Source organism: Leopardus geoffroyi, chromosome B3, assembly GCF_018350155.1.
Source record: "Leopardus geoffroyi isolate Oge1 chromosome B3, O.geoffroyi_Oge1_pat1.0, whole genome shotgun sequence".
Classification (NCBI taxonomy): Eukaryota; Metazoa; Chordata; class Mammalia; order Carnivora; family Felidae; genus Leopardus; species Leopardus geoffroyi.
Genome location: NC_059337.1, coordinates 68,777,526 through 68,796,068, shown reverse-complemented (window position 1 = coordinate 68,796,068; position 18,543 = coordinate 68,777,526). Strand labels below are relative to the sequence as shown.

The 18,543-nt window shown below is 40.4% G+C and overlaps 1 protein-coding gene across 5 annotated transcripts in view; it reads left to right on the top strand.

Moving 5' to 3' along the window:
• The window catches only part of FMN1 (formin 1), a 436,126-nt gene that overhangs the window by 10,697 nt on the left and 406,886 nt on the right, over window positions 1-18,543 (top strand). Inside the window, exons 3-4 of one of the 5 annotated variants that reach the window (XM_045450120.1) lie at window positions 5,786-5,850; window positions 8,498-8,529. The exons of 3 other annotated variants lie outside the window; for them this stretch is intronic. The gene's annotated coding sequence lies outside the window, so the exon portion shown is untranslated. The remainder of the gene's footprint in view (window positions 1-5,785; window positions 5,851-8,497; window positions 8,530-18,543) is intronic. One more of the 5 variants, XM_045450121.1, reaches the window with a different exon arrangement.

The window sequence follows — 18,543 nt, the reverse complement described above, 5'->3', positions numbered from 1 at the left end:
GCCACCCAGGTGCCCCATGGACTTTTTTTTTTTTTTTTTTTACCTGTGGGCACTGCTTTGTAGTAAGGCTGTGAACACACTAACAAACAGCCAGATGATGTGTGGGGTTTTTGAGAATGCAAGTGCTTCCATCTGAGGGCTTGCTAAAGAGACTGGGGTGACTTTGTCAGGATGAGGAGATGTCTCAGGTGTTTAAAGGGCCCTTGGACAGGAGAGGAGTTGGGTTTACAAACTCTGGTAGTAAGGACAAACACCAATGGAAAGGTATTAAGAAGTGGATTTTGGCTCAGAATAAGGGATTTTTTTTTTTTACACTTATCACTGCCTTAAGGCCATGAGGTTTCCTAGTGGGCTAGAGAACAGTTTGCTATAGAAGAATTCAAGTTGAGACTGGACAGTGGTCATTCACAAAGGTTACAGTGAAAGGGAAAATCCAGAATTGGGATAGAATGGATAATTTCTATGTTGTCTCTAAATCTAAGATTCCATAATTTTCCCTATGAATTTTGTCAACTCCTAGACTAGAAAAATGCCAACCCACAACTTGACAGAATATAATAGGAGTTAAGGCATTTCGAAAATACTGTTTTATCAGATTTTTTTCCTTTATATGAAAAAAACAAAACAAAACAAAAATACCCACAGGCTATATCATATCATTGAGAGAAGACATTTTCACAGAGAGAAATCTGTACTGTATCCGTACTGTACTGTAATCTGTACTGATAGTGATTAAAGACTTCACAGCCAGGTGGTTCACTGAATGGAAAACATTTCTGTAATATTAATGTAATCATGCAAAACCCAGGGAATGCTGAATTCCAGTGTCCCTAAATTTCTAGGCTACATGAACCCAAATAGGCTTCTTGAGTTATTTTACAGAAGAAGTCAGAATCCCAACTCTTTCCCCAGACCTTTATAAATGAGAAAGATGTTACCATGGCACCTTTTGTGGGACTGAAACAGGCAGTTCTGATGTTTTATCCACCACTCCCCAAGAAACCACACATTAGCCAGTCCCTTTTAACAACCGTGTAACCATTTGTGTATTTTAGATTATTATTCTTAATTAGAGGGTAAGCACTGGATTATTCTAGTTTGTCATTTACCGCAGCAAGCAGATGCTGACATTCAATAATCACGTCTTAAACAAGAATGGACAAGGAAAGCCACTTAGTTTGAAATCCTGGTAAAGACTCCCATCAGATGTAGTCCAACATGAAGATTTTCATAATCCCTTTTATAATCTCTCACTCTTCATGTAAAAACCTTAAGAAATGCAAGCATACATATAACCATTCATTAGATCTCTATGTGCTATGACTTTTATAAAGAGCATTCAAAGGAATCCAGTCTCTTTTGCTTTGCAAATTGGATTCTCAAGTCATTTTAAAGACACCATTTGCGATGTAAGTAAAAACATATTTTCTGTCTATTTTAGAGTCCAACTTGAAAAAAACATAATCATGAATGTAGGGTGTGAGGTAAAATCGTTTTAAAAATCATTTCTGGAAATGTAAAAAAAACAAAACAAAAAGGTACAAAGAAGGAAATAACAATGATCCATATTCCCACTATATTTTGTATTCCATATTCCCTCTACTTTTGGGAAACACTTTAAACAATGTATGTTGATTATCAAGAATTCAAATAAGGCAAAAAGTTACAAAGATGAGAATTAAAAAACAATCATCTCAAATACTACAGTTCTCATTGTTAACCTTAGATGAACATCATTTTATGCATCTATCTATAGCTATCTACCTGTCTATATGGATGGATATTTAGATAGAAGTGCTTTTATAAAAATGAGTAGAGATGCTATTTATAACAAAAATTATTTTTAAAAAATTTCAAGCAATTAAAAAAATTGAATTGAAATTAAATAGTCTAACATCAAATGAATGTATCTCATTTCAAGATATATTATTTCCTGAAAAAAGTCTTTTATGGCTAAACTATCATGAAAAGTATTAAAAAGCTGGAGTCACTGTCATTAATTATATTGCTGTTTTTATGAACTTTGTTCTTTTTTTTAATGTTTATTTTTTTGAGATAGTGTGTGTGTGTGTGTGTGTGTGTGTGTGTGTGTGCGTGTGCACACGCATGAATTGGGGAGGGGCAGAGAGAGGGAGACATAGAATCTGAAGCAGTCTCCAGGCTCCTAGCTATCAGCACAGATCCTGATGTAGGGCTGTAACTCATGAACAGGGAGATCATGACCTGAGCCGAAGTCAGATGCCTCATCAACTCAGCCACCCAGGCGCCCCTGAACTTATTTCTTTAGACAGTATCAATTGGCTTCCTTTTTTTTTTTTTAAGATTTTATTTTTAAGTAATCTCTATACCCAACGTAGGGCTTGAACTCACAATCCTGAGACCATGATTTGTATGTTCTACCAACTGAGCCAGCCAGGCACCATAGTGACTTCCTTTCTTGGAAAGATTAACACTTTTGAGACTTCTTCCCCATTTCCTCTTACCACCTCCTGAATATTGTTAAATGTTTTATTATTTTTTCATTATTCAGGTTATGTGTCCCCGTTTGCTGTGTAGATATATTTTGAGAGTTGTTTAGTGGTTGCTCTATGCTTAAATGAATCGAATGCATACAGCTCTGGGTGTGATATCTTTGTGCTTTATTTTTGGTTAAAATAATAACCCACCAATTTAACACAATCATTCATAATCTCTGATATTTAGGGTCTAAAACTGTGTAAACCACTATCATTCATCATGAAAAAATTGTTGAGTGCCTGTTTGGTGCCAAACATTGCTGAGGTCTAAACTCTCAATGTTAAATAACATATAATCTCTGCCCTTAAGAAGCAAGAGCAACCGGGGCTCCTGGGTAGCTCAGTCGGTTAAGTGTCCGACTTGGGCTCAGGTCATGATCTCATGGTCCGTGAGGTCTAGCCCCGCGTCGGGCTCTGTGCTAACAGCTCAGGGCCTGGAGCCTGTTTCAGATTCTGTGTCTCCCTCTCTCTTTGACCCTCCCCCATTTATGCTCTGTCTCTCTCTGTCTCAAAAATAAACGTTTAAAAAAATTTTTTTAAAGAAGCAAGAGCAACCAAAATATATTAAATTCCTAGTGTGTTAGCTCCATGAGAACTGCTTAATTATTTCTTTATCCCCTGGGTCCATTATAAGGCCTGGTATTGCATAGGCTCTCAATTAATACTTGCTTAATTAAGTGGGGCTTTATGTGCTGCAAACTGGGGTAAGTGCATTGAAAACTATACCTGGGGTGCCTGGGTGGCTCAGTCGGTTGAGCGTCTGACTTCAGCTCAGGTCATGATCTCACAGTTTGTGGGACAGAGCCCCACATCTGGCTCTGTGCTGACAGCTCTGAGCCTGGAACCTGCTTCGGATTCTGTGTCTGCCTCTCTCTTTGCCCCTCCCCTGCTTGTGCTCTCTCAAAAATAAATAAACATTAAAAAAATTAAAAAAAAATTTTTTAAAGCTATATCTAATTTTATCTTAACAACAAACCTATTAGGTAGGCATTGATTGTCTCTTTTTATAGATGAGGAAACCAAGTCTCAGTAAATAATATCCCAAAGTTATATGATAGGATTTGACCGTAAAGTTCATTCTTTTTTCATGACACCTGGCCTGCGTCATTTATGTTGGAAATAATGGAGTAAAGAGGCACGTGAACTACTGTTTATAATACATGGGTAAGAAGTACAATAGTATGTGTACCGTCTAGAGGCTAAAGGGCTGTTTGGTGTGGAATCTCCACTCTATCATTTTTTCACTATCTGACATTGATCAAGCTACTTCTCTGAGCCTCAGCTTCCTGTCTGTAAAATGGGATTAACAGAGAGAGGGTGAATGAAGTAACTCAGGTAAAATGTGTAGCATAATGCCTGCCACCAGTGCTCAAGAAAGAGTAGCCGTTACCCCTATTTTTACAAATTTCTCTGGATGCTCGAAGGAAGGAATAGTTTTTCCCCTGGATTTTCAGGGGAGGAGACATTTGTGCTTGGGCTCTGCTAGAAGCATAGGAATTCATCAGGTCAGAAATAGACAGCATCGTGGCAGAAAGAGAAACGTGGATCATAGGACTGGAGACCTTGCCGAGATGCACCGTATTTGCATTACCCTAATTAACTCCCAAACCTTCCTTCCTTGGCTTGCACATCTCGGGAGTGTCCAAACAGGAGTATCTGTGTTTAGAAAGGCCGACTTGCAAATAGACTATCATATCTTACTGGACCATCTTCCCACTGAGAAGGTGAATTCATCAGTGTCTGTACAGCTCCGAGGAAACATAAGGTGACGGGGCTTTAGGACTCCTGGTCCAGGAGGCCAGGGGCCATCCCAGGCCAGCTTCAGAGCCCTTGTTGGTTCTGAGAAGGAGCCTGCAGTCTGTCTGATATTCTAGAACAGTGTTTCTCAATCTCTTTTTTGTTGCCCCTCTCTTTAGACTTTTCCCTAATTGCCTCCCCATCATGAAATGTTAGTACCACAGATGAATTGCCTATCTGTTATGTACTCTATGTTTATCCCTACTTCATACACACAAAGAGTGAGATTTTTAACCCTCTCCCAAGAACCACTATGAATGAAGCAGGCTTCAGAGGGATTTCTCAGGTGGGCTGCTGTTCTGGAGCTGACCCGAAACTTGAAGGCTCTAACCGTTGTACCACAAACAGCCACTTCCACGATGATTCCTTCCAGAAAAATAATCTGGGCTACTGCACCAGCTTCCCATCTGGATCCGTTCTCTCCCTTTCACAGTCTATTTTCTGTATAGCAGCCTGAGTGACCTTTGAAAAATGTAATCAGATCATGTCTCTCCCCAACTTAAAACCTTCAAGTAGCTTCCCCTTGGACTTAGAAAAAAGTTTGGATTCTATTTCATGGCCCCGAAGCCTAGCTGATATGGCTCCCATCCACCGCTCCCATCTCTTCTGGTGCCAGCCTATGCATAGGGGAGGGTCTCCCATGGACAAAGGCCATCGGACAGAAAGTCACACATGTTTTCAGCGAGCAGCTCTTGGGGTGTGCAGATCTCTGCTGAGAGGACAAGGGTGGGCCCTGGCAGCAGTGGCCATGACACTGGAAGGGCTCAGAAGAGGGGAGTCTAGAAAGACTCCTCTGAAGCACGTGAAGTGAGGTGAGGGTCACCTCTGTGCAGAGGAGACAGCATGTGTGGAGCCTCTATCGTGGGAGGGGGTGGCCTACATGTGGGCCACTGACAGGTAACTGGCTAGGGCTTGCTTGAGATGAAGCTGGAAGATGTGGAGGTCCAATCCAATAAGGCCTTTGAGGCCAGGTTAAGGGCTAAAATCTGTTTTAAGAGAGAGCGAGAGAGAGCCATTGAAGGGTTTTGACTGGGTGATTAGCTACAGAGGTGGTAAGGTCAGATTTTTGTTTTGAAAAGATGGCTTTGGTTTCAGTATGAACAGCAGGCGAATGAACACAGACCAGTTTGGAGGCATTAACGTGGTAGGGTGGCTAACCAGTACTGGTTTTAGCTCACACTGAGAGGCCCACATCCTGGAAACGCCTCAGTCATGGGCAAGCTAGCACAACTGGTCATCCTGCACGGTGCAGTCATTCAGATGAGAGGTTCTAGTTGTCTTATGAAAAATGCAGGATCTTCTCTTCCCTCAACTCATTTCAGAAGTAAGAGGATCAGCATCATGATTCCCTTTTTCGGAAAGCCCCTTAGAATTGGCTTCCCCAAATATACAGACAACACAGCAATACACACACATGCACGCACGCATGTGCACCTGCTTCAGGTAAGCGTGGATTGTTTTCTCTACAACAGGCCTGGTGGCATCATGTTTTTGACGTCTCAAAGCCTGGAGCCTGCCCAAGTGAAGGTTGATCTAGGTAAGAAGGTGGACAAAATCATTGGCGTGCCTTGTACTTCTGCTCACTATCAAGCTGCACCTTGGGCCTGGGCTCCTATTCAGTCTCTTCATCCCCACTATCCTGGTCACAGCTTTGCTTTCCTTCCCTAGTCCCAGGAACGCTTGTTTTTTGACCATGCTGTACTACGGAGCACTTTAGTATCTGTCAATTGCCCCACAATAAAATAAATATCATCACTCTTAGATCTCAGAACTGTCTCTGCACCCCCTTTTCTAACTGTTCCCACTGTTTTCTAGTTCACTAGGTAGAAGACTTTTGTTACCAAACCATCAGAAAGAATCGAGGGAGGAATACTGCTCCTTCTTCTGTAAATAGCTAATGGGGCCCACTCTGTGTCAGACACCACTTTAAACACTGGACATGTATATTTACTAGTATTTGTATTAATAAATGGATGACTTGGGCAGACTTTTATTAAGCACCCATGATTTTCTAATTAATCTCTCAAGCCCAGGACATAGGCCACAACCTGAAACAAAGCTCTTCCTTTCGTGGTGGTTATGTTCTACAGTGTGGAGGGGAGAGACCAAGAAACCAGTGTGTGTGTGTGTGTGTGTGTGTGTATGTGTGTGAGTGTGAGTGTGTGTGTATAATGTGGCAGGTGACAAGTCCCTTAGACATATCAGGGTAAGGGCTGGAGAGTGACATGGCCTTGGTTATTCATATCGAGTCACCAAGGAAGACTTTTTATGAGGCATCATTTGAGTGGACACCTGAAGGTGGCTAGAGACTAAGTCATCAAGATTTTGAGGCAGTTCAGGCAAAGGGAACAATTTAAAATTGTTATTTTAAATATTAAATATTTTAATATTTTATTAAAATTGTTATTTTAAATATTAAAATAATATTTTATATATGCATATATATATACATACACACACACATATATATATATTTGGCTTATGGTTGAATCTTGGAATCTAGTCTTTCATTTTTTTTCAGGCATTGTTCAAAGTGTCATAAATCCATTTACCCCCCTTGCTCAGTATCTTCAAACATTTAAAAACCTCTCTTTTCTTCACTTTTCATATTCCCTACTGTCACTTTCAATGACCTGTCATAGAAATTTTGGTACTCATCAAGCCATTTACTCCCTGTTTTTTGTATTTTTTGTATTTTTTTCTGATTGATACATGTTTTAGTGATAGAAAGCCAGTTTTGTTCCTGATCATGACTTTTTGTCTACCTAAATTGTTGTGTTTGCTAGAAAGTAAACTCAGGCTGTCATTAAACATTAATGCTGGCTACGAATAATAACGTGCTTGAAATTTCAGGCAGAGACAGGTCAGATTTATATCTTCAGATAATGGTACTTCAGTGCACTGTTTCCTGAATATCTTGCATCTTTATTACATGTACTGTAGGGAATACAAAGATGATGGTGATGATGATAGTACCTCTCCCTAGGGAGCTTTTAATCAAGCAGGAAAAATACATCACAAAGGCTAATTGATGGTAGGAGATGGGGTGTATCAGCATTCTATTCCTGGATAGTATAGATCTGAAACACAAAATAATAAAAATAGTTACTGATATAGCCCCTATGTGTATGTGTACCAGGTATAGGTTTAGCAGGTATCATTACCGACTGTATCTGAGGCATGAGAAATTGAGGCACATAGAGTAACCTCATAGCCACCTGAGGTTACCATGCTAAGTGGCGGAGCTGGGATTTGAACCAAGGCAGTATAGGTCTTAAAGTTGTGCTAAGGGGTAGGAAGGAGGGACCCTCTGGCCCTCAAGACTGTGAAGCATGGAGCCCAAGAACATCTGAAATCTGAGGTCATGGGCACAGTTAGGATGGAGTCAAATATTCTGACAGACAAGACTAAATAGATTTTGAGAGCCAGAGCAGGATGTGGAGACATCATAGGCTGCTTTAGGCTGGTGAGAGCCTAAGAAGGGCCGGAGTTGAAGATTTTTGCCTTTGAGGTTGGGCCAGGGAGGAGTGATTAAAGTACCTTTTCAGATGGTACATGTTAGGTTCCAAATAAGGCGTTTGGATCAAAGGGAGAAAAAGCTTTAGAAATGCCAGGGTTGAGAGATCACTTGTCCTGGGTCTCACTTAAGCTAACAGTGAATTTTCTTTTACAATAGAGGTGGAAGTAATAAGCCCTGATTAATGCATTTCTTTTCACCCATGCTAATTTTACATTCAGTGTTACTTGTTTTCAACACTTCACTTGTTTTCCTTACAGTCCTTGTATTACTGATTAAAGTTTGGTTTTGTCTCCCTACTTGTGAGTTTCTTATGCCATTTTCTTTGCCTGCTTTGACCCCTTTCCATACCGTGGTATCTTTTGGCTTCAGAAGTCTGGGTTCTGATCCCACGTGTGCCCTGAATTCACTGTCTAGCTAGAAAAAGAATTTGGAGAGCGGGCTCCATTTCTCTGCAGGAGGGATTGTGGAATTGCACTCTAAATAGGGAGAACCAAAAACTGTCTTAAGGATGAGAACACTGAGGTACAGAGGGGTTGAGCGGCTTGTGAAGAAAGATCGCTATTAGTGATTGCCAGAGCTGGACTCGGTCCAAGCCTTCTCACTCTGAATTCATTGTGTTTTCCCCGGTCTGCGCTGCCTGGGGGGGAAACCGTGTCACATGAAGACTGATCAGACCCGGACCAGTTGCACCAGGGGGTGAGTGCTCCATATTCTTTGACTTAAAGGAGAGGAATTAGTGAATAGCCTGGGTTGGGCTCTGTGCTGACAGCTGGGAGCCTGGAGACTGCTTCAGATTCTGTGTCTCCCTTTCTCTCTGCCCCTCTCTGCTTGCACTCTGTCTCTCTCTCTCTCTCTTTCTCTCTCTCAAAAATAAACACTAAAAAAAAAGATTCTTTTCCTTTCCAAGAAGAATATATACCATGAGATTGACAAAAAATAACACCACCTCAGGATGGAAGTAGTTCTCAAAGCCAGTTCATTCAAACACCTAGCCATTCATGGAAAGGTTAAGTCAAGGGGCGCCTGGGTGGCACAGTCGGTTAAGCGTCCGACTTCAGCTAGGTCACGATCTCGCGGTCCGTGAGTTCGAGCCCCGCGTTGGGCTCTGGGCTGATGGCTCAGAGCCTGGAGCCTGTTTCCGATTCTGTGTCTCCCTCTCTCTCTGCCCCTCCCCCGTTCATGCTCTGTCTCTCTCTGTCCCAAAAATAAATAAACGTTGAAAAAAAAAATTAAAAAAAAAAAAAAAAAGAAAGGTTAAGTCAAGGGGACCTGGTTGGTAATGGATTGGAATCTGAGAGTGGGAAGGTTTTAAGGAGGACCAGTAGGTGTGTGGAACTGGATGGTTAATCATTTGATTTCCTCAGAATCTATCGACATTCATCAATATGCACTGGAAAATGTCCAACTCTAGCAAGCCTTCTAAAAAATCCATTCTATTTGGAGGACTTTGATTTTACCTTCTTTGGGATGAGATACATATTTATCACTGAGTTTCTTTTCTTTTTTTTTTCCTTTTCTGTGTTATTTGCTTCTTCTTTACTCTTTGTAAACTTAATAACCCAGCAATCACTTGTTTGTGAGTTGTAGTGAGGCCCCATTAATAATTATACCTTACTGTGGTAAATCTTGAATTTCTACCTCTTCACATAGAACTCATTCTACCTCTGAACCCCTCCCTCCAACCCCCCAGTAATTTCCTGGAGCCTAGCATCTGCTCAGCAGTCTGGCTAGTCACACTGTCCTCCAGTGTCATCCTCACTGCACCTTGTCTTGGCCTCTGTTGCTGTCGCCCTCCATCAAAATGACACTGTGCTGAGCACAGCAGCCTTGTCTAATGGCCTGTTTGAGTTCTTAGGGCACTGAAGAAGATGGTGCTTGGGGAAGAACAGCCTCTTTTCCAATCCCAGGGCCCAGGGCCCTGAAGCAGGAGTTGCTTGGTTTCATACACTTACAAAGTCTTTTATGAACACAAAGAAATTTCCTACCTTCTTTTTTCCCTCCGGGTCAGATATTATCCCTTTTGCTCCATTGTCCCCATCTCTCTTAGTCCCCTATCCGCAGTTTCTCCTCTCTAGATTTTCATAACTAAATATGTCCCCTTCTTTCTTACTGTCTCTCTCATCCCTAAAGTACTCCCTGTATGTCTACTCATTTATATGAATAAGCTCCTTGTCCGTCAGTTTCACAAAGAGGTGGACTAGATATTCCAGGCTGGGATCAGGTGGGTCAGCTGCGACACAATAGCTTTAGATTGATGTTCTTCAGCTGCTCCATCATTTTTCTGTGGGTTATATGATGTTGTTCTTTTATCGGAAAACCACTGGGAAGCTCATCCTCATACTTACTGAATTATTTCAGTGATGAGACTCCCCGCCTCCAGTCTCTTCTCTTCCTCCTCAAAGTCACAGTCTAATTCTCCATCCTTTATATTTTCTCCAGCCTTATTGAAATTATTTGCTTTCTTTCTTCTGTCTCTCCATCTTTAAAATCCTCTCTTGTGAGCTTGAGTATGGATAGACTGTCTTCCAGACCATCCTACCTGAATGTGATGTACTAAAAGGACATTGACTTTGGGGTTAGACTGACCTTGTGTTGAAGCCCAACTCCACCACTTCCTTCTCATGAACTTCATTCGTGACAATATATAAAATGAACATAACAACTCTATGAGACAAAAGATAACTGCTTCAGTTAAATGAGTTATCAATTGAGGAATTTCTAAGTAGGGTCAAACCACATAAGCAGTGTCAGTCTGCTCTCCTTCTTCCCTTTTTTTTTTTTTTTCTCTCTCATCTCTTGGTGACAAGTTGCACTTAGCTGTGCATCTGGCTGTGGTTCATCACTGCATATAGATCTACATAACACTCCTGCAGCCCATGTTGTGCCTTTCCTTATCTGGCTGTCCTTCTTCCAGGTGACTCAGTATACCAGTGGCCTTTGCATCAGGTTCATCATGGAACCTTGAGAGGTAGTATGTGGGTTGACATTTAGTCATAAAACCACATGTTCCACCTCTTTGTACCTCTTTGTAATGGTGTCATACTTCCACTAATACTGTAAAGTCTCTGAGTACCTTAGATGTATAACACAGGTCTCCCATCTGAATCATTGTTTTTTACGTGTGGTACATCATGGTGGCAGCTAATGATATTAATGCACAGTTGTATAAACAGCCACATGTCTAAATCTGTTTGTGATTGTGTTCATTGTGTTCATTTTACTGAAACATTTTAGGATTGAAGACTAACTATCATTATGGCTATATTAGTAGCATTTGGGGTCTGACAAGCAATTGAGACAGAAGAGAAGGAATGGGGAAATGTATTCTTTTAAAAAATATATTTTGTTAATGTTTATTTATTTTTGAGAGAAAGACAGAGCACAAGCAGGGGAGAGGCAGAGAGAGAGGAAACACGGAGTCCAAAGCAGACTCCAGGCTCTGAGCTGTTAGCACAAAGCCTGACATGGGGCTCAAACTCATGAGCCGTGAGACCATGACCTGAGCCAAAGTCATATGCTCAACCAACTGAGCCACCTTGGTGCCCCACATGTATTCTTTTTTTTTAAGTTTATTTATTTATTATGAGAGAGAGAGAGAGAGAGAGAGAGAGAGAGAGAATGACTGGGGGAGGGGCAGAGAGGAAGAGAATCCCAGGCAAGCTCCATGCTATCAGCATGGAACCTGATGTGGGGCTCGATCTCACAAACTGCAAGATCATGACCTGAGCTGAAACGAAGAGTCGAGTGCTTAACCAACTAAGCCACTCAGGTGCCCCAGAAAATGTTATATTCTGTCTCCCAACATCAGGATTTAAGAAAACCCCATGGATCATTTTCACTACATGGATAATTAAATTCCAAGAATGATTGGTGGAATTAAATTTGCATGCCCTGAAATTATTTATGTTATACAATGTTGGTATTTACTGAAATATTTAATATTTCAAAGCATGCTTTTTGGAAGATTGATGGAATCTGGAAGATTGTGGAATACTGTAGTGTTGTTTTGTTTTGTTTTGTTTTGTTTTGTTTTGTGGCTCAAATAGAACCCCCCCCAACACAACCAAATGGATGTTTCTCCTGATGATGTCAGTCCCTTTGAGAAAGATTTTCTTGGTAGATCCTGATCTCTTAATCACACAGATTCTTCTCAACTAGAAAGTCAAAATATCCTGCAAGTAAAGTTCACTTTAGGGACCATTGTTACTTAATCCAAAGACAGGTGTATTTGATAGTGTGCTCCCTAGTGGCCTCATCTGATTCAGATTTACTTTGCATTTGTGAGACAGAAATTTGTGTCAGTTGCAACTTTTTATAAAAGGCCATAAAAAGTGATAGAACCCCAGACCTTAGTTTCCTTATCATTCTGTATTCTAACTATCATCACAGATCTGTTTATTGTACCCAGTATTTATTTGCTTTTATTTCAAACTATCTTTGAAACTGGCTACAGGCAATGTAAAATTGTCCTGATTTCAGAACCACGTTCAGAGTCCTTTAGTCCCAAGAGGTTCCCTTGTGTGCTTTTAAGGGGGAGAGACTGAGAGACTTACCAGTCTTTATTTTGGGAATCAGAACAACAGCCATTTGTCTCAAAATGCATTTTAATTTTTTTATCGTGCATATTTTTTCCTCTGTCCTCCTAAGCAGTTTTAGCAACCTCAAATTCAAATATGTTTTTAAGTTGTTTTATGTTTTTCAAAGGATTTTTTTAGATGTTTTGAATCCTAGGAATATAAGAGAGTTCTAGAAGCAACATGAGGCTGCTATTACAAGTTGTCCAAGGCAACTATCCATATCTCAAAGCTTTGAGCTTTCCTTCCATCGGTTTCATAAATGTGTATAATGACCTTCACCTTTATTCTTTCCAAGCCTACCATAGGGATAGCTGTAATTTTTAACTTCTGATATAATAATAGCCTTTTTATTTTTTTTGCCTTTCAATTGAAATCAATTAATATATTGTTGAGAATGAACTTGTGGAATGATCTGGAAATGCTTTTTTTATAAGTTTATTTATTTATTTTGAGAGAGAAAGAGAGAGAAAGAGAGAGAGTGCATGTCTGAGTGCACATATGTGAAAGTGGGGGAGAGGAAATAAGAGAGGGAGAGAGAGAATCCCAAGCAGGCTTCGCACTGTCAGCACAGAGCCCAACATGGGGCTCAGTCTCATGGTTCATGAAATCAGAATGTGAGCTGAAGTCGAGTCAGATGCTTAACTGACTGAGCCACCCAGGTGCCCCTGGAAATGATTTTAAAATTGCATGTACATGGTATGAAAGAACTATTAAACATCTGTGTGATATATTAACCTGCAGGAATTGTGCCCATGATATTGTTGCACAGAGTAGTAAAAGTGTAAGTGTCAATCATATGGGGAATTCTTGGAGCAGCCTGGTTTTTAAAAATTTTTTTTTTCAACGTTTATTTATTTTTTTTGGGACAGAGAGAGACAGAGCATGAACGGGGGAGGGGCAGAGAGAGAGGGAGACACAGAATCGGAAACAGGCTCCAGGCTCTGAGCCATCAGCCCAGAGCCCGACGTGGGGCTCGAACTCACGGACCGCGAGATCATGACCTGGCTGAAGTCGGACGCTTAACTGACTGCGCCACCCAGGCGCCCCAGCCTGGTTTTTTAAAGGAAGATGTGAATTGAGACCAAGATTGTATTCGGTCCTTTGCTTTGGGTCTGACTGCAGCTACTTTGGTATAAAGGGTCTGTGTCTTTAAACCTGTTGGTGTTAGGGATAAGATAATTACCCTCTGTGGCTGAGACTTTCTTTTAAATTCAGATGGCAAACAGATTAGTTAGATGTTGAGATAATTCTCTGGAAAGCTTCAGCCTCCTGCCAAAGGTAGAATTTGGTTTAAATGTTTGAGCAACCGTAGTTCCAAGGGTCCATACCCACAGCCAGGCCCCTAATCACAAGGGGAACTGCTTCCAAGGAGGGAGGCTGGGAGGAGTTCTCTGATACTTTTTATTACATTTCCTGAGGTAAAAACTTACTGACATTCGGTCATAATTCTTTTACTTAACTTGAGGCCAATTTAATGCTGGTATTCAATTTTAACCTTTCTTATCTCCTCTGGGGCATTTGTGGGCAAGTCTTTCTTTAGGTCCTAGTGGAAATATTAAGCCGTGAGTACTGGTGTTTTCAGGACAAAGTGGAATTCCTAGCAAGAATTTTGCAAGTATTACATCTTCTTTTTCTTTGCTGCTAAGTGGAGAATTGATATTCTGGCTAAGGGGTAACATGATGTTTTAACTTGCTTAATAGCCATAATCTGTTAACCATCATTTTCTGAAGAGGAGATAAATAATCCTTACGTAGAAGTGTTAGAGGTCTCTTGAGGGTCTCCCATAATGAATTCATGATCTCTTCCTAAAGTTTTAGGAAATGCAGTGCTTTGTAACTTCTACATGCAGACTTTTAAGATAGACAGACTTGGATTCAAATTTCAATTCTGTGACTCAATAACTGTGACTTTGGGCAAGTTGCGTAACCTCTCTAAGCTTATGTTGCTCTCGTGGTTAAAATGGGAGAATTACTAATAGCCATCTAGTAGGACTATGGGAATCAATGATGGAGGCATAGGAGACACTAAGCCTAGTGCCTAGAAGTGATTAAGGACTCTTGAGGTCAGCCAATATCTGCCTCCTTCTCTTGTTCACATTCCTCTTTTTCCTCCTTCTCAACCAAGTATGAATCCACCTATTTTAGTAGCACACCATTATCTTTAATTTGACTGCCTGTCTCCAAATTGTTAACTTCCTGCCTCTTCATTGGTCAACTAAGGAAAAGCAGCTTGCCAGACAGCAGTGGTGATTCTAGCTGTTTGTGCTGAAACAGACATGAACGCTGGATCGGCACGCAGTGCTGGGCTACTCTATCCCTTTCTGGGCAGATCCTTGTTGAACATCACTGTATTTAGGGTTACTGGTACTGTGCAGAAAACATCTCAAAATGACAAACTCTCACAGCAGATTTTATGAACTGACACTAGATTCAGATGAATAGGGCCTTCTTCCATCCCCATGGTAAATGTGTGTTGGTGAGTATTTAACACCGGTATGGCCTCCCTCAACAAGAACAGCCAAGCAAAGAGGAAGCAGATGCACCTTACAGAACCATTGCTTATAAATTATAGTCCCGTGTAGGATCCTGAATATTTAATCAGAGAAATCTTGTAAAAATCATATTTAAATGAAAGATCTTTTCCAAGGAGTGGCTTTGAGCCCACTTGCTTTCCTCCGTATAGTACTACATGGCATTTAAAGTTCTGTCTAGGGGCGCTTGCGTGGCTCAGTCGGTTAGGTGTCCGACTTCAGCTCAGGTCATGATCTCACGGTCTGTGGGTTCAAGCCCCGTGTCGGGCTCTGTGCTGACAGCTCAGAGCCTGGAGCCTGCTTCGGATTCTGTGTCTCCCTCTCTCTCTGACCCTCCCCCGTTCATGCTCTGTCTCTCTCTGTCTCAAAAATAAATAAAACATTAAAAAAACTTAAAATAAAAAAATATAACAATAAAGTTCTGTCTAGAGGTGCCTGGGTGGCTCAGTCGGTTGAGCAACTGATTTTGGCTCAGGTCGTGATCTCATGGTCCATAAGTTTGAGCCCCACATAGGGCTCCATGCTGACAGCTGTGTTGAAGAAAAGTGGTGAGAGTAGACGTCCTTGTCTTGTTCCTGATCTTAGGGAGAAGCTCTCAGTTTTTCTCCATTGAGGATGATGTAAGCTGTGGGTTTTTCATATATGGCCTTTATTATGTTGAGGTATGTTCCCTCTAAACCTACTTTACTGAGGGTGTTTATCATGAGTGGACGCTGTACTTTGTCAAATGCTTTTTCTGCATCTATTGAAATCATTATATGTTTCTCATCCTTTCTCTTATTGATGTGATGTATCACATTGATTGCTCTGTGAATATTAGACCACGCTTACACCCTAGGAATCAATCCCACTTGATCGTGGTGAATGAGTTTTTTGATATATTGTTGGATTTATTTTGCTTTTATTTTGTTGAGGATTTTTGCATCTGTGTTCATCAGGCCTGTAGTTCTCTCTTTTAGTGTGCTTTTATCTAGTTTGGGTACCAGGGTAATGCTGACTTTATAGAATGAGTTTGGAAATTTTCCTTCCTCTTCTATTTTTTGGAACAGTTTGAGAAGAATAGGTATTAACTCTTCTTTAAATGTTTGGTAGAATCCACCTATGAAGCCATCTGGTCTTGGACTTTTGTTTTTTGGGAGTTTTTTGATTACTGATTCAATTTCCTTGCTGGTAATCGGTCTGTTCAAATTTTCTATTTATTCCTCCTTCAGTTTTATATGTTATATGTTTCTAAGAATTTATCCATTTCTTCTAGGTTGTCCAATTTTTGGCATATGATTTTTCATAATATTCTCTTATAGTTGTGTGCATCTCTGTGGTATTGGCTGTTATATCTCTGCTTTCATTTGTGATTTTGTTTGAGTCCTTTCTCTCTCTCTGTCTCTCTCTCTCTGTTTTTTTTTTTTTTTTTTTTTTTTTTTGGATTAGTCTGGATAGAAATTTATCAGCTTGTTGATTTTTCAAAGAACTAGCTCCTGGTTTCATTGATCTGTGCTATTGGTTTTTGTTTGTTTTTGTTTTTTAGTTCCATATCGTTTATTTCTGCTCTAATCTTTATTATTTTCTTCCTTCTGCTAGTTGTGGGTATTATTTTTCTTTTTCTAGCTCCTTTAGGTGTAAGGCTAGGTTGTTTATTTGAGATTTTTCTTGCTTCTTGAGGTAGGCCTGTATTGCTATAAACTTCCTCTTAGAACCACTTTTGCTGCATCCCAAGATTTTGGACCATTATGTTTTCATTTTCACTTCTCCCCATGTAATTTTTTATTTTATTTCCTCTTTGATTTCTTGGTTGACCAATTCATTATTTAGCAGCATGTTACTTAATCACCATGTATTTGTGCTTTTTCCAAAACTTTTCTTTGTGGTTGATTTCTAATTTCATATGTTGTGGTAAGAAAAGATACATGCTATGACTTTAATTTTTTTTTTTTTATTTGTTGAGAATTATTTTGTGGCTTAATATATGATCTATTCTGGAGAATGTTCTATGTGCACTTGACAAGAATGTTTATGTGGCAGACCTTTAAACAAGAGTGCCCTCCAAGCACCCTGCCTGTCTTTATTGCTCTATAAAATGGGTGAGCCATTGTCCATTGAACAGAAAAGCCTATTTTATTTTATTTTATTTTTTATTTTATTTTATTTTTTTTAATATATGAAATTTATTGCCAAATTGGTTTCCATACAACACCCAGTGCTCATCCCCAAAGGTGCCCTCCTCAATACCCATCACCCACCCTCCCCTCCCTCCCACCCCCCATCAACCCTCAGTTTGTTCTCAGCTTTTAACAGTCTCTTATGCTTTGGCTCTCTCCCACTCTAACCTCTTTTTTTTTTTTTTCCTTCCCCTCCCCCATGGGTTTCTGTTAAGTTTCTCAGGATCCACATAAGAATGAAACCATATGGTATCTGTCTTTCTCTGCATGGCTTATTTCACTTAGCATCACACTCTCCAGTTCCATCCAAGTTGCTACAAAAGGCCATATTTCATTTTTTCTCATTGCCACGTAGTATTCCATTGTGTATATAAACCACAATTTCTTTATCCATTCATCAGTTGATGGACATTTAGGCTCTTTCTATAATTTGGCTATTGTTGAGAGTGCTGCTATAAACATTGGGGTACAAGTGCCCCTATGCATCAGTACTCCTGTATCCCCTGGATAAATTCCTAGCAGTGCTATTGCTGGGTCATAGGGTAGGTCTGTTTTTAATTTTCTGAGGAACCTCCACATTGCTTTCCAGAGCGGCTGCTCCAATTTGCATTCCCACCAACAGTGCAAGAGGATTCCTGTTTCTCCACATCCTCTCCAGCATCTATAGTCTCCTAATTTGTTCATTTTGGCCACTCTGACTGGCGTGAGGTGATATCTGAGTGTGGTTTTGATTTGTATTTCCCTGATAAGGAGCGACGTCGAACATCTTTTCATGTGCCTGTTGGCCATCCGGATGTCTTCTTTAGAGAAGTGTCTATTCATGTTTTCTGCCCATTTCTTCACTGGGTTATTTGTTTTTCAGGTGTGGAGTTTGGTGAGCTCTTTATAGATTTTGGATACTAGCCCTTTGTCCGATATGTCATTTGCAAATATCTTTTCCCATTCCGTTGGTTGCCTTTTAGTTTTGTTGGTTGTTTCCTTTGCTGTGCAGAAGCTTTTTATCTTCATAAGGTCCCAGTAATTCACTTTTGCTTTTAATTCCCTTGCCTTTGGGGATGTGTCGAGTAAGAGATTGCTACGGCTGAGGTCAGAGAGGTCTTTTCCTGCTTTGTCCTCTAAGGTTTTGATGGTTTCCTGTCTCACATTCAGGTCCTTTATCCATTTTGAGTTTCTTTTTGTGAATGGTGTGAGAAAGTGGTCTAGTTTCAACCTTCTGCATGTTGCTGTCCAGTTCTCCCAGCACCATTTGTTAAAGAGACTGTCTTTTTTCCATTGGATGTTCTTTCCTGCTTTGTCAAAGATGAGTTGGCCATACGTTTGTGGGTCTAGTTCTGGGGTTTCTATTCTATTCCATTGGTCTATGTGTCTGTTTTTTTGCCAATACCATGCTGTCTTGATGATGACAGCTTTGTAGTAGAGGCTAAAGTCTGGGATTGTGATGCCTCC